The 15,644-nt window shown below is 46.2% G+C and overlaps 1 pseudogene; it reads left to right on the top strand.

Annotated features, from left to right (window-relative positions):
• The first annotated feature begins 305 nt into the window (after positions 1-305).
• LOC118363915 (gamma-aminobutyric acid receptor subunit alpha-4-like) overlaps positions 306-15,644 on the top strand; it is a 45,555-nt pseudogene continuing 30,216 nt past the window's right edge.

Genomic DNA, 15,644 nt, shown 5'->3' with positions numbered 1-15,644 from the left:
GAACCGCCAAAAAAGGAACAGAGAGCGCCACCTGCTGTTTAGACGCGCAATGGTCAAGGGGTCAAGAATCTTGATCTAAAAATAATATATAATAATAACACACATAGCCTTGAAATTCCATCCGAGATTATACATTTTAACAACTGGAAGAGTATAGTTCCCCGAGTATACAATAACAGTTCAAATGTTTACATTTCTCCATCTATTCTGTTATCACTTTCTTTTCCTAACAAGTGTCCCAGTCTAAACATGGGTTGGATTTTCTGTGCTAATCTCCTAATTCGATTACTTCACAAATCCTTGTGTTTAAAATACATTCAGTTTAGACTAGCGGAGGACAGAGAAAGGCTGACTATTTAATTTACACTCAGAGTTTGACAGGGAACGTTTTGCATAACCTGCTGGCAAGGATGGGTATCATGATTCTGATTTTGGTCACTTTGACCTGGTGAGTAAAATAACCTTTTTGTAATTGTATCATTGGGTAGGCCTCTATAGTTTATTGAATGTATATATATGATGTATGATAATGAACATACCAATCCTAATAGGTTCAACCTACTAAGTTTATAGGCTTACACAGGGCAGCATAAACTTCCATCAATTATTATTGTATTGATTTCAGTGTTGGCCGTGTCTATGGACAAGAAAGCTACGCAGGTGAAAACATCACCCGTATTCTGGACCGACTACTAGATGGATATGACAACCGGTTGCGGCCAGGATCCGGAGGTGGGACTGTCCTAGACCTCTATTCTGATTTATTTTCCTGTATCTTACATCTACAGAACCTTTCATTTAATAAATGTGAAATAGCCTAGTTGGGATATTACATTGTACAGTATTTTTACCTGATTAGATTCTCTAAAATAATTGTTTATAGTCTACAGCTTTTCCATATTTTAATGGGCAACAATTAAAATCACTATATCCTTTTCAGGTATGATTACAGAGGTGAAAACAGATATCTTCGTCACCAGTTTTGGACCAGTATCAGATGTGGAAATGGTAAGAGACACTCAGCATATTCCCACATAGGCTTATTGTCACATAATGTATGTAAATTAGCAACTGTGAATGTAAATTAGCAACTGTGAATGTAAATGAGCAACTTTATATGTTATGTTTACATACTGTCATTACATACGGGTGACAACTGAGCTTCCCGTGTGGAGCAGCGGTCTAAGGCACTGCATCTCAGTGCTAGAGGAGTCACTACAGACCCTGGTTCGATTCCAGGCTGTATCACAACCGGCCCGTGATTGAGAGTACCATAGGGCGGCGCACAATTGCCCCAGCGTCGTCCGGGTTAGGGTTTGGCCGGGGTAGGATTTGGCCGGGGTAGGGTTTGGCCGGGGTAGGCCGTCACTGTAAATAAGAATCTGTTCTTAGCTGACTTGCCTAGTTAAATAAAGGTTCAATAAACATTCCTAAAATAAAATGTTCCAATGCACAGCTGCCTTATGGGTAGACTGCTTTATAGTGTAGATAATGAGCCATTTAGTTTGATTAGTCTGTTTCAATACACTAACTAGTGGAGGGTCCTGGTCTGGCAGAATGTTTATTTCAGCTTCTAGATCAATATGTCAAGCAAACTGAATGCTCAAATGCATTGATGAATGAATATCTATAGGTAGTTATTGTCCTAATCATCTCATAATCTCTCTAGACTGGCTTGGTCGAATGGATTTAACTGTAGACAGTTAGTTAGAAACACATGTATTATGTCTGTGGTTTGGAGCAGGACCTGCATATCATACTGTACATTCCTCTGGCCTTTTTCAGGACTGTAGAATATAGATTCTAGATCTACATTCTAGATCCAGAACCTGTCTGGTGATCAGTCATCTAATGCCCGGACTTCTATCTCCTCCTCAGGAGTACACCATCGACATGTTCTTCAGACAGACCTGGGTGGACGAGAGGCTGAAGTACGACGGCGCCGTGGAGATCCTGCGTCTCAACAACAAGATGGTGGATAAGATCTGGACACCCGACACGTTCTTCAGGAACTCCAGGAAGTCCATCGCCCACAATATGACCACTCCCAACAAGCTGTTCCGCATCATGCAGAACGGGACCGTCCTCTATACCATGAGGTAACCTGAGCCCCGAGCCCCTCCTCCCTGGACTCCCCTGTAGAACCTCTTCCCCACGAGGTAGCCCCTCCTCCCTGGACCCTCCTGTAGAACCTCTTCCCCATGAGGTAGCCCCTCCTCCCTGGACTCCCCTGTAGAACCTCTTCCCCATGAGGTAGGCCCTCCTCCCTGGACCCTCCTGTAGAACCCCTTCCCCATGAGGTAGCCCCTCCTCCCTGGACCCTCCTGTAGAACCCCTTCACCATGAGGTAGCCCCTCCTCCCTGGACCCTCCTGTAGAACCCCTTCACCATGAGGTAGCCCCTCCTCCCTGGACCCTCCTGTAGAACCCCTTCACCATGAGGTAGCCCCTCCTCCCTGGACTCCCCTGTAGAACCTCTTCCCCATGAGGTAGCCCCTCCTCCCTGGACCCTCCTGTAGAACCCCTTCACCATGAGGTAGCCTCTCCTCCCTGGATCCTCCTGTAGAACCTCTTCCCCATGAGGTAGCCCCTCCTCCCTGGACCCCCCTGTAGAACCTCTTCCCCATGAGGTAGCCCCTCCTCCCTGGACTCCCCTGTAGAACCTCTTCCCCATGAGGTAGCCCCTCCTCCCTGGACTCCCTGTAGAACCTCTTCCCCATGAGGTAGCCCCTCGTCCCTGGACCCTCCTGTAGAACCTCGTCCCCATGAGGTAGCCCCTCCTCCCTGGACCCTCCTGTAGAACCTCTTCCCCATGAGGGAGCCCCTCCTCCCTGGACTCCCCTGTAGAACCTCTTCCCCATGAGGTAGCCCCTCCTCCCCTGGACCCTCCTGTAGAACCTCGTCCCCATGAGGTAGCCCCTCCTCCCTGGATCCTCCTGTAGAACCTCTTCCCCATGAGGTAGCTCCTCCTCCCTGGACCCTCCTGTAGAACCCCTTCACCATGAGGTAGCCCCTCCTCCCTGGACCCTCCTGTAGAACCCCTTCACCATGAGGTAGCCCCTCCTCCCTGGACTCCCCTGTAGAACCTCTTCCCCATGAGGTAGCCCCTCCTCCCTGGACCCTCCTGTAGAACCCCTTCACCATGAGGTAGCCTCTCCTCCCTGGACCCTCCTGTAGAACCTCTTCCCCATGAGGTAGCCCCTCCTCCCTGGACCCTCCTGTAGAACCTCTTCCCCATGAGGTAGCCCCTCCTCCCTGGACTCCCCTGTAGAACCTCTTCCCCATGAGGTAGCCCCTCCTCCCTGTACTCCCCTGTAGAACCTCTTCCCCATGAGGTAGCCCCTCCTCCCTGGACCCTCCTGTAGAACCTCGTCCCCATGAGGTAGCCCCTCCTCCCTGGACCCTCCTGTAGAACCTCTTCCCCATGAGGTAGCTCCTGCTCCCTGGACCCTCCTGTAGAACCTCTTCCCCATGAGATAGCCCCTCCTCCTTGGACCCTCCTGTAGAACCTCTTCCCCATGAGGTAGCCCCTCCTCCCTGGATCCTCCTGTAGAACCTCTTCCCCATGAGGTAGCCCCTCCTCCCTGGACCCTCCTGTAGAACCCCTTCACCATGAGGTAGCCCCTCCTCCCTGGACCCTCCTGTAGAACCCCTTCACCATGAGGTAGCCCCTCCTCCCTGGACCCTCCTGTAGAACCCCTTCACCATGAGGTAGCCCCTCCTCCCTGGACTCCCCTGTAGAACCTCTTCCCCATGAGGTAGCCCCTCCTCCCTGGACCCTCCTGTAGAACCCCTTCACCATGAGGTAGCCCCTCCTCCCTGGACCCTCCTGTAGAACCCCTTCCCCATGAGGTAGCCCCTCCTCCCTGGACCCTCCTGTAGAACCCCTTCACCATGAGGTAGCCCCTCCTCCCTGGACCCTCCTGTAGAACCTCTTCCCCATGAGGTAGCCCCTCCTCCCTGGACCCTCCTGTAGAACCACTTCCCCATGAGGTAGCCCCTCCTCCCTGGACCCTCCTGTAGAACCTCTTCCCCATGAGGTAGCCCTTCCTCCCTGAACCCTCCTGTAGAACCCCTTCACCACGAGGTAGCACCTCTTCCCTGGACCCTCCTGTAGAACCCCTTCATCACGAGGTAGCCCCTCCTCCCTGGACCCTCCTGTAGAACCCCTTCACCACGAGGTAGCCCCTCCTCCCTGCACCCTCCTGTAGAACCCCTTCACCATGAGGTAGCCCCTCCTCCCTGGACTCTCCTGTAGAACCCCATCACCATGGGGAGCCCCTCCTCCCTGGACCCTCCTGTAGAACCTCTTCCCCATGAGGTAGCCCCTCCTCCCTGGATCCTCCTGTAGAACCTCTTCCCCATGAGGTAGCCCCTCCTCCCTGGACTCCCCTGTAGAACCTCTTCCCCATGAGGTAGCCCCTCCTCCCTGTACTCCCCTGTAGAACCTCTTCCCCATGAGGTAGCCCCTCCTCCCTGGACCCTCCTGTAGAACCTCGTCCCCATGAGGTAGCCCCTCCTCCCTGGACCCTCCTGTAGAACCTCTTCCCCATGAGGTAGCCCCTGCTCCCTGCACCCTCCTGTAGAACCCCTTCACCATGAGGTAGCCCCTCCTCCCTGGACCCTACTGTAGAACCTCTTCCCCATGAGGTAGCCCCTCCTCCCTGGACCCTCCTGTAGAAACTCTTCCCCATGAGGTAGCTCCTCCTCCCTGGATCCTCCTGTAGAACCTTTTCCCCATGAGGTAGCCCCTCCTCCCTGGACCCTCCTGTAGAACCCCTTCACCACGAGGTAGCCCCTCCTCCCTGGACCCTCCTGTAGAACCCCTTCACCATGAGGTAGCCCCTCCTCCCTGGACCCTCCTGTAGAACCCCTTCACCATGAGGTAGCCCCTCCTCCTTGGACCCTCCTGTAGAACCCCTTCACCATGAGGTAGCCCCTCCTCCCTGCACCCTCCTGTAGAACCCCTTCACCATGAGGTAGCCCCTCCTCCCTGGACCCTCCTGTAGAACCCCTTCACCATGAGGTAGCCCCTCCTCCCTGGACCCTCCTGTAGAACCCCTTCACCATGAGGTAGCCCCTCCTCCCTGGACCCTCCTGTAGAACCCCTTCACCATGAGGTAGCCCCTCCTCCCTGGACCCTCCTGTAGAACCTCTTCCCCATGACGTAGCCCCTCCTCCCTGGACCCTCCTGTAGAACCCCTTCACCATGAGGTAGCCCCTCCTCCCTGGACCCTCCTGTAGAACCCCTTCACCATGAGGTAGCCCCTCCTCCCTGGACCCTCCTGTAGAACCCCTTCACCATGAGGTAGCCCCTCCTCCCTGGACCCTCCTGTAGAACCCCTTCGCCATGAGGTAGCTCCTCCTCCCTGGACCCTCCTGTAGAACCCCTTCACCATGAGGTAGCCCCTCCTCCCTGGACCCTCCTGTAGAACCCCTTCACCATGAGGTAGCCCCTCCTCCCTGGACCCTCCTGTAGAACCCCTTCACCATGAGGTAGCCCCTCCTCCCTGGACCCTCCTGTAGAACCCCTTCACCATGAGGTAGCCCCTCCTCCCTGGACCCTCCTGTAGAACCCCTTCGCCATGAGGTAGCTCCTCCTCCCTGGACCCTCCTGTAGAACCCCTTCGCCATGAGGTAGCCCCTCCTCCCTGGACCCTCCTGTAGAACCCCTTCACCATGAGGTAGCCCCTCCTCCCTGGACCCTCCTGTAGAACCCCTTCACCATGAGGTAGCCCCTCCTCCCTGGACCCTCCTGTAGAACCCCAGACAAATAAGACTGTCAATTAAGACTATGAAAAATAAAATGCCGTTTGCAGTGCTGCTCTGCACATAGGAAACCAATTGTGTTGTACTGTATACACAGTTTTTACACAGATGATGAAATCAGAAGTGTAATGTATTCTATGTGTATCTCAGACTAACCATCAGTGCAGAGTGTCCCATGAGTCTCATGGACTTCCCTATGGACGGACATGCCTGTCCTCTCAAGTTCGGCAGCTGTGAGTAGTCAGTCTAGGATCTCCTTTCTCTGGGTCTTTTTCTAAAGGAATTAGGGCTGTCATATTCATATAATGTTGTTGGTATTGGAAAAGCAAACATTTTGAGCAAATTCACGATTTAATCGCGATGAATTACAGCAAATCCTTTGACTACATCGATTACATTTTTAAAACATCGTTTGACAGCCCTAAAAGTAATTTTGAAGTGATTTATCATTTAAAAAAAAGTTTGCTTATGGCACTGAAACAGGTCAATTCACACCCTTGTGCTCCAGCTTCCTCAAAACAGTTTGCTCTATATCCCCTTTGCCCTATTTAAGGAACAGGGACCATTTCAGACACCTACGATGTCTTGTAGTTTCTGTCAACATTATACATACGAATGTTATGACAACTGAATGAACCTGTTTCTGAATACATCAGATGCGTACACGAGCAGTGAGATCACCTTTACCTGGAGGAAGGGTCTGGAATCTTCTGTAGACTGTCCTCAGGAGTCTATCAGTCTGCTCCAGTATGACCTGGTGGGACAGAGGCTATCCATGGAGGCGTTCAAGTCCAACACAGGTAAAGGACCCACTGTAGGTTACATCACATGTCAAATTAGAGACAGAGGGAGAGATAAAAAGAGGGAGAGAGAAAGAGGTAGAGAGAGACTACTACATTACACTAACACACTACTACACTACACACACCACTACACACACTACTACACTACTACACTACTAGACTGCACTTCTACACTACCACACTACTACACACACTACTACAAACAGTACTACACACACTACTACATTACACTAACACACTACTACACTACACACACCACTACACACACTACTACACTACTACACTACTAGACTGCACTTCTACACTACCACACTACTACACACACTACTACACACAGTACTACACACACTACTACATTACACTAACACACTACTACACTACACACACCACTACACACACTACTACACTACTACACAACTAGACTGCACTTCTACACTACCACACTACTACACTACTACACTACTAGACTGCACTTCTACACTACCACACTACTACACTACTACACTACTAGACTGCACTTCTACACTACCACACTACTACACTACTACACTACTAGACTGCACTTCTACACTACCACACTACTACACACACTACTACAAACAGTACTACACACACTACTACATTACACTAACACACTACTACACTACACACACCACTACACACTACTACACTACTACACTACTAGACTGCACTTCTACACTACCACACTACTACACACACTACTACACACAGTACTACACACACTACTACATTACACTAACACACTACTACACTACACACACCACTACACACACTACTACACTACTACACAACTAGACTGCACTTCTACACTACCACACTACTACACTACTACACTACTAGACTGCACTTCTACACTACCACACTACTACACTACTACACTACTAGACTGCACTTCTACACTACCACACTACTACACACACTACTACACACAGTACTACACACACTACTACATTACACTAACACACTACTACACTACACACACCACTACACACACTACTACACTACTACACAACTAGACTGCACTTCTACACTACCACACTACTACACACAGTACTACACACACTACTACATTACTCTACCACACTACGTTAGTACAATTAACTACTACACGACACTACTACGTTACACTACATGACTACACTACACTACTACACTACACTACATAACCCTACATTACTACACTACTACACTACACTACCACACTACTACACTACTACAATACACTACTACACCACTACATTACATTAATACAATACAGTACTACACTATCACACTACTACATTACATTAATACAATACACCACTACACTACACTACACTACTACATTACACTACTACACTACACTACTACGCTACTACACCACTACATTACATTAATACAATTCACTACACTACCACACTACACTACTACACCACTACATTACATTAATACAATTCACTACACTACTACACTACACTACTACACTACTATATTACATTAACACAATACACTACTACACTACACTACACTACACTACACGACTACATTAACACACCACACTACTACACTACACTACACTACTACACTACACTAGACTACACTACACTACTACTCAAAACTACACTACAACACTACTCTGCACTACACTACTACATTACACTACTACACTACACTACTACACTACAGTACACTACTACTCTACACTACAACACTACAACACTACACTACTACACTACACACCACTACACTACTACATTACACTACTACTTTACTACACCACACTACTACACTAGAACATTACACTACTACACCACTACACTACACTACACCACTACACTACTACACTACACCACTACACTACACCACTACACTACACTATACTACTACACTTCTACACTACACACTATACTACCACACTACACTACTACACAACTACACTGTACTACTACACTACTACGCTACACTAATACCCTACTACACTACTACACTACACAACTACATTACACTACCACACTACATTAGTACAATACACTACCACACTACTACACAACACAACACTATACTACTCTACACTATACTACTCTACTATACACTACACTACACTACTACACTACACTACCACACTACTACACTACACTACTACACTATTACACCACTACACTACACTACACTACACTACACTACTACATCACACTACTACACTACTACACCACAATACTACATCACGCTACTACACTATTACACTACTACACTACTACACCACACTACTACACTGCTACACCACACTACTACACTATTACACTACTACACTATTACACTACTACACTACACTACACTACTACATCACACTACTACACTACACTACTACATCACACTACTACACTACACTACTACATCACACTACTACACTACTACACTACACTACTACATCACATTACTACATTACTACACTACTACACTACACTATACTACTACACTACACTACACTCCCCTCTCCATCTCTCTCTTTACCTCCCCTCTCTCCCCTCTTCTCTCCCTCTGCACCCCTCTTCTCTGTTATTCTGTAACCCACTGCCCTGAGACAGAGCAGATCAGAGACAGGTAGGGGGTTGTTATTTCCTGATCTGATCTGTCTCAGGGTAGGGGGTTATTCTTCTCTGATCTGTCTCAGGGTAGAGGTTATTCTTCTCTGATCTGTCTCAGGGTAGAGGTTATTCTTCTCTGATCTGTCTCAGGGTAGAGGTTATTCTTCTCTGATCTGTCTCAGGATAGAGGTTATTCTTCTCTGATCTGTCTCAGGGTAGAGGTTATTCTTCTCTGATCTGTCTCAGGGTAGAGGTTATTCTTCTCTGATCTGTCTCAGGATAGAGGTTATTCTTCTCTGATCTGTCTCAGGGTAGGGGTTATTCTTCTCTGCTCTGTCTCAGGATAGAGGTTATTCTTCTCTGATCTGTCTCAGGATAGAGGTTATTCTTCTCTGATCTGTCTCAGGATAGAGGTTATTCTTCTCTGCTCTGTCTCAGGGTAGAGGTTATTCTTCTCTGATCTGTCTCAGGATAGAGGTTATTCTTCTCTGATCTGTCTCAGGATAGAGGTTATTCTTCTCTGATCTGTCTCAGGGTAGAGGTTATTCTTCTCTGATCTGTCTCAGGATAGAGGTTATTCTTCTCTGATCTGTCTCAGGATAGAGGTTATTCTTCTCTGATCTGTCTCAGGGTAGAGGTTATTCTTCTCTGATCTGTCTCAGGATAGAGGTTATTCTTCTCTGATCTGTCTCAGGATAGAGGTTATTCTTCTCTGATCTGTCTCAGGATAGAGGTTATTCTTCTCTGATCTGTCTCAGGATAGAGGTTATTCTTCTCTGATCTGTCTCAGGGTAGAGATTATTCTTCTCTGATCTGTCTCAGGGTAGAGGTTATTCTTCTCTGATCTGTCTCAGGATAGAGGTTATTCTTCTCTGATCTGTCTCAGGGTAGAGGTTATTCTTCTCTGATCTGTCTCAGGGTAGAGGTTATTCTTCTCTGATCTGTCTCAGGGTAGAGGTTATTCTTCTCTGATCTGTCTCAGGATAGAGGTTATTCTTCTCTGATCTGTCTCAGGGTAGAGGTTATTCTTCTCTGATCTGTCTCAGGATAGAGGTTATTCTTCTCTGATCTGTCTCAGGATAGAGGTTATTCTTCTCTGATCTGTCTCAGGATAGAGGTTATTCTTCTCTGATCTGTCTCAGGATAGAGGTTATTCTTCTCTGATCTGTCTCAGGGTAGAGGTTATTCTTCTCTGATCTGTCTCAGGGTAGAGGTTATTCTTCTCTGATCTGTCTCAGGGTAGAGGTTATTCTTCTCTGATCTGTCTCAGGGTAGAGGTTATTCTTCTCTGATCTGTCTCAGGATAGAGGTTATTCTTCTCTGATCTGTCTCAGGGTAGAGGTTATTCTTCTCTGATCTGTCTCAGGGTAGAGGTTATTCTTCTCTGATCTGTCTCAGGGTAGAGGTTATTCTTCTCTGATCTGTCTCAGGGTAGAGGTTATTCTTCTCTGATCTGTCTCAGGATAGAGGTTATTCTTCTCTGATCTGTCTCAGGATAGAGGTTATTCTTCTCTGATCTGTCTCAGGGTAGAGGTTATTCTTCTCTGATCTGTCTCAGGATAGAGGTTATTCTTCTCTGATCTGTCTCAGGATAGAGGTTATTCTTCTCTGATCTGTCTCAGGATAGAGGTTATTCTTCTCTGATCTGTCTCAGGATAGAGGTTATTCTTCTCTGATCTGTCTCAGGATAGAGGTTATTCTTCTCTGATCTGTCTCAGGATAGAGGTTATTCTTCTCTGATCTGTCTCAGGATAGAGGTTATTCTTCTCTGATCTGTCTCAGGATAGAGGTTATTCTTCTCTGATCTGTCTCAGGGTAGAGGTTATTCTTCTCTGATCTGTCTCAGGGTAGAGGTTATTCTTCTCTGATCTGTCTCAGGGTAGAGGTTATTCTTCTCTGATCTGTCTCAGGGTAGAGGTTATTCTTCTCTGATCTGTCTCAGGGTAGAGGGTTGTTATTTCCTGATCTGATCTGTCTCAGGGTACGGGGGGCAGTCAGACATCTCCACTCTATGTCTCTAATTGGTTATATCTCTACAGCCTTTCCAGATCCTAGGACACCCAAGGCCGTTTCATTCTCCTCTCCTCATCCTCTCTGTCTTCTCCCTCCACATCTTCTCCCTTCGCATATCATTGTTGTGGTCTCTCTCATCGCTGCTCTCTACTGATACTTATTCTGTTTATCTTCCAGGTATCTACTCTGTCATGGTAGTTCATTTTCTACTACAGAGGAAGCTAGGCTACTACCTGATTCAGACGTACATCCCTCTGATTATGGTGGTGGTGCTGTCGCAAGTAGCCTTCTGGATCAACAAAGAGTCTGTCCCTGCACGCACTGTGGCTGGTATGATAACAACCCTCTATCTCTGTCTGGTATGATAACAACCCTCTATCTCTGTCTGGTATGATAACAACCCTCTGTGTCTGGTATGATAACAACCCTCTGTGTCTGGTATGATAACAACCCTCTATCTCTGTCTGGTATGATAACAACCCTCTATCTCTGTCTGGTATGATAACAACCCTCTATCTCTGTCTGGTATGATAACAACCCTCTATCTCTGTCTGGTATGATAACAACCCTCTGTGTCTGGTATGATAACAACCCTCTGTGTCTGGTATGATAACAACCCTCTATCTCTGTCTGGTATGATAACAACCCTCTGTGTCTGGTATGATAACAACCCTCTATCTCTGTCTGGTATGATAACAACCCTCTATCTCTGTCTGGTATGATAACAACCCTCTGTGTCTGGTATGATAACAACCCTCTGTGGCTAGTATGATAACAACCCTCTGTCTGTGTCTAGTATGATAACAACCCTCTATCTCTGTCTGGTATGATAACAACCCTCTGTGTCTGGTATGATAACAACCCTCTATCTCTGTCTGGTATGATAACAACCCTCTATCTCTGTCTGGTATGATAACAACCCTCTGTGTCTGGTATGATAACAACCCTCTGTGTCTGGTATGATAACAACCCTCTCTGTCTGGTATGATAACAACCCTCTATCTCTGTCTGGTATGATAACAACCCTCTATCTCTGTCTGGTATGATAACAACCCTCTCTGTCTGGTATGATAACAACCCTCTGTGTCTGGTATGATAACAACCCTCTGTGTCTGGTATGATAACAACCCTCTGTGTCTGGTATGATAACAACCCTCTGTGTCTGGTATGATAACAACCCTCTGTCTCTGTGGTTGGTATGATAACAGCCCTCTGTCTCTGTGGTTGGTATGATAACAACCCTCTGTCTCTGTGTCTGGTATGATAACAACCCTCTGTCTCTGTGTCTGGTATGATAACAACCCTCTGTCTGTGTATAGTATGATAACAACCCTCTGTCTCTGTGTCTGGTATGATAACAACCCTCTGTCTCTGTGTCTGGTATGATAACAACCCTCTGTCTCTGTGGTTGGTATGATAACAACCCTCTGTCTCTGTGGTTGGTATGATAACAACCCTCTGTCTCTGTGGTTGGTATGATAACAACCCTCTGTCTCTGTGTCTGGTATGATAACAACCCTCTGTCTCTGTGTCTGGTATGATAACAACCCTCTGTCTGTGTATAGTATGATAACAACCCTCTGTCTCTGTGTCTGGTATGATAACAACCCTCTGTCTCTGTGGTTGGTATGATAACAACCCTCTGTCTCTGTGTCTGGTATGATAACAACCCTCTGTCTCTGTGTCTGGTATGATAACAACCCTCTGTCTCTGTGTCTGGTATGATAACAACCCTCTGTCTCTGTGTCTGGTATGATAACAACCCTCTGTCTCTGTGGTTGGTATGATAACAACCCTCTGTCTCTGTGGTTGGTATGATAACAGCCCTCTGTCTCTGTGTCTGGTATGATAACAACCCCCTCTGTCTCTGTGTCTGGTATGATAACAACCCTCTGTCTCTGTGGTTGGTATGATAACAACCCCTCTGTCTCTGTGTCTGGTATGATAACAACCTCTGTCTCTGTGTCTGGTATGATAACAACCCTCTGTCTCTGTGGTTGGTATGATAACAACTCTCTGTCTCTGTGTCTGGTATGATAACAACCCTCTGTCTCTGTGTCTGGTATGATAACAACCCTCTGTCTCTGTGTCTGGTATGATAACAACCCTCTGTCTCTGTGGTTGGTATGATAACAGCCCTCTGTCTCTGTGTCTGGTATGATAACAACCCTCTGTCTCTGTGGTTGGTATGATAACAACCCTCTGTCTCTGTGTCTGGTATGATAACAACCCTCTGTCTCTGTGTCTGGTATGATAACAACCCTCTGTCTCTGTGTCTGGTATGATAACAACCCTCTGTGTCTGGTATGATAACAACCCTCTGTGTCTGGTATGATAACAACCCTCTGTGTCTGGTATGATAACAACCCTCTGTGGCTGGTATGATAACAACCCTCTGTGTCTGTGGTTGGTATGATTACAACCCCCTGTTCCTTAGTCTGTCAGTCTGTCTGTCTTGCTCTTTCTTCTTCTTTCTCTGTCCCTTCGTCTCTCTCTCGCTTTCTCCTCCCATGCCACATGTAATTAGTGTAGCCTACACTGTCTTTTCGTCCTGAGCGATTAGTGGTTTTTGAAATAGGGTCGGTTTCGGTTCGATTATTTAAAAATAAATCCTGGTTTTCGATTTCAGTTTCGATTAAAAAAAATGTAACAATAAATTAATTATGAAATAATTGTATCAAAATGGTTATAGCTTTCTAATGGAAATTCCAATGCCAAAAATAGAGAACCTTCCATTGCCAAAACATTTAAAGTATTCCATTGTCTCTGTCAGGTCCACATTGACAAATAGGAAATTACTATGAAATAATAAAATATTTTAGTTGTGTATATTACTTAGTTTTATTTAATGACTTTATAATGTTTTATTCTTTAAATCATAATCTCATCTCAGCTCAGACAGTAGCATCCAACCAGCCAGACAGCCATCTAATGGTATCTCTGTGCTCCCCATACTGTACTGTCTGTAGTCATCCTATTTATCTAGGCTAGCCTGTCTAACTATGCTGCAGAGCTGTCTCTAGTCATCCTATTTATCTAGGCTAGCCTGTCTAACTATGCTGCAGAGCTGTCTCTAGTCATACTATTTATCTAGGCTAGCCTGCCTAACTATGCTGCAGAGCTGTCTGTAGTCATCCTATTTATCTAGGCTAGCCTGTCTAACTATGCTGCAGAGCTGTCTGTAGTCATACTATTTATCTAGGCTAGCCTGCCTAACTATGCTGCAGAGCTGTCTGTAGTCATCCTATTTATCTAGGCTAGCCTGTCTAACTATGCTGCAGAGCTGTCTGTAGTAATCCTATTTATCTAGGCTAGCCTGCCTAACTATGCTGCAGAGCTGTCTGTAGTCATCCTATTTAGCTAGGTTAGCTTGTCTAACTATGCTGCAGAGCTGTCTGTAGTAATCCTATTTATCTAGGCTAGCCTGCCTAACTATGCTGCAGAGCTGTCTGACAATAATTTTACCAGTTCTTCAAAGTAGATAAGGCATCCTTTCACAGAGTATGTCTCTAACACTCTCTCTTGTCATTGTGTTGTGTACATTCATCTCTCATGCAGCGAGCTACGTGGTCTGTGTGGTCTGTGTGGTCTGTGTGGTCTGTGTGGTATTAGTGTTGCGGGTCAGCTGTTTCTTTACCCGCACCCGCACGCAATTGCTAATAACCCATCCGCATCCACTCGACCATATGAGTGAAAGTCAACATTTGAGGCCCACATCCAACCCTGTCCTGCATATACAGAACATACTCTATGCTGTAGGCTTCAGTCAAAGATGACAGAACTATTTCTTTTGACAGGGGATGCAGTTCAGGGTTTTGTTTTTAACCTGACTTGGATATGTTTCTGCTTATAATTTCTGACATATTTGTAGGCTATTTGTTAGTCAATTTGTCTATAATTATATACACACAGCTTCTCTTCTGTCATTATATGTTGACCTAGAAGACTAAAGAAACCAATGCGCAACTGAATAATGTCATGGATCGATAGAATGAAATGCTTCAATCTAGTTGACATCAGTGAAATTTTCTCTGTAATCCTTAGTGGAGCAAAGACATTTATGGACAGGGGAGAAAATAAAATACCCCCCCCCCACACACTCCCCACCCCCCACTCCAATAACACTACAGGGGGTAGTCTGTGGAACCTGGACACTCCAATTTACACATTTGGGATGCCCTGAAAATGATGGGACAGATGAAAGAATCATATATTTAATGGTTATGAAGGTACCCCATATTACATTCAAGAGATTATGTATGGGGGTGCCCAAAATGTGTTATGAGGAATCCCTAAGCCCTGTCTTGCGGTACCTACCATTGAATCTTTAACCCATACTATAATTTATCATAATTTATCATCCCAGAATGACAATGTGTAATTAGAACTCCGTCTCAACCACACAGATATGATAATTGCGTTCTAATTCTGTTTCTATGGTCTCCATCTCCCATCTCCATCTATCCTAACAACCG

The sequence above is a fragment of the Oncorhynchus keta genome, chromosome 30 (assembly GCF_023373465.1).
Source record: "Oncorhynchus keta strain PuntledgeMale-10-30-2019 chromosome 30, Oket_V2, whole genome shotgun sequence".
NCBI classification, from domain to species: domain Eukaryota; kingdom Metazoa; phylum Chordata; class Actinopteri; order Salmoniformes; family Salmonidae; genus Oncorhynchus; species Oncorhynchus keta.
Note: the sequence above shows the minus strand (reverse complement) of the source record. Positions and strands in the feature narration are given on the sequence as shown.